Below are 745 nucleotides of genomic sequence, written 5' to 3' on the forward strand. Positions count from 1 at the left end.
AAGACTCTCGAGTTGCCGCCCGTCGGTCTCCGAGCTCCGTGCAGTAGTGATCCCCAGCGAACTGCCAGCAGGGCGAACGAGCGATCCCGCTCTCGGTCGGGGCGCCTGGCGTCGATCGGTGGTCGGTGGCTTGCGGGCAAGCTGCGCTGTGAGTGTGGGAACGAGTATGACGAGCCGTTGCCGCGACTCCCAGTCCACCTCGGCGGTGGCTGGGCCGGGCGGGCGTCTGCTCGGGCGAGTGCCGCCCCCGCCTCCTCGCAGGAAGTCCGCTCGCCGACACGCCGCCACGTGCACGCGTCAGTGACGCTGCCGAACCGATGGCCGGTGCCCGTTCCCGCCTCTGCTTTTCCTAGGGCAAAGCTGCTGCACGCCTCGTGATACTAGGCGGGCGACATGGTGGCGGTGATCCTGCCTCCGTCGCTGCGGTGCGTTGGGGCACGCATCGCCTCTTGGGCGCCCTGTCCTCCTCCCCCCAATAGACGTATGTTTCTGCGGGCCGCACCAGGATGGTGCTCCCCATCGCTTCACGCCACCCTGCTCCGCCCGCACGCCGGCGTGCAGGTGGCTGTAGCTCAAGGTGGGGAGCGTATGTGCGGTCCGGGTCGCTTTCCTCTGGCGAGGGAGAGACCTAAAACAAACTCAGACAACTCTTGACGGTGGATCACTCGGCTCGTGCGTCGATGACGAACGCAGCTAGCTGCGAGAATTAATGTGAATTGCAGGACACATTGATCATCGACACTTT

The 745-nt window shown here is 65.4% G+C and overlaps 1 non-coding gene across 1 annotated transcript in view; it reads left to right on the plus strand.

The window, feature by feature from the left end:
* The first annotated feature begins 645 nt into the window (after positions 1–645).
* The window catches only part of LOC140474178 (5.8S ribosomal RNA), a 154-nt gene continuing 54 nt past the window's right edge, over positions 646–745 (plus strand). Inside the window, exon 1 of the ribosomal RNA XR_011958890.1 lies at positions 646–745. This exon is cut by the window's right edge and continues 54 nt beyond it. This is a non-coding gene — a ribosomal RNA (5.8S ribosomal RNA).

This window comes from Chiloscyllium punctatum, unplaced genomic scaffold, assembly GCF_047496795.1.
Source record: "Chiloscyllium punctatum isolate Juve2018m unplaced genomic scaffold, sChiPun1.3 scaffold_866, whole genome shotgun sequence".
NCBI classification, from domain to species: Eukaryota; Metazoa; Chordata; class Chondrichthyes; order Orectolobiformes; family Hemiscylliidae; genus Chiloscyllium; species Chiloscyllium punctatum.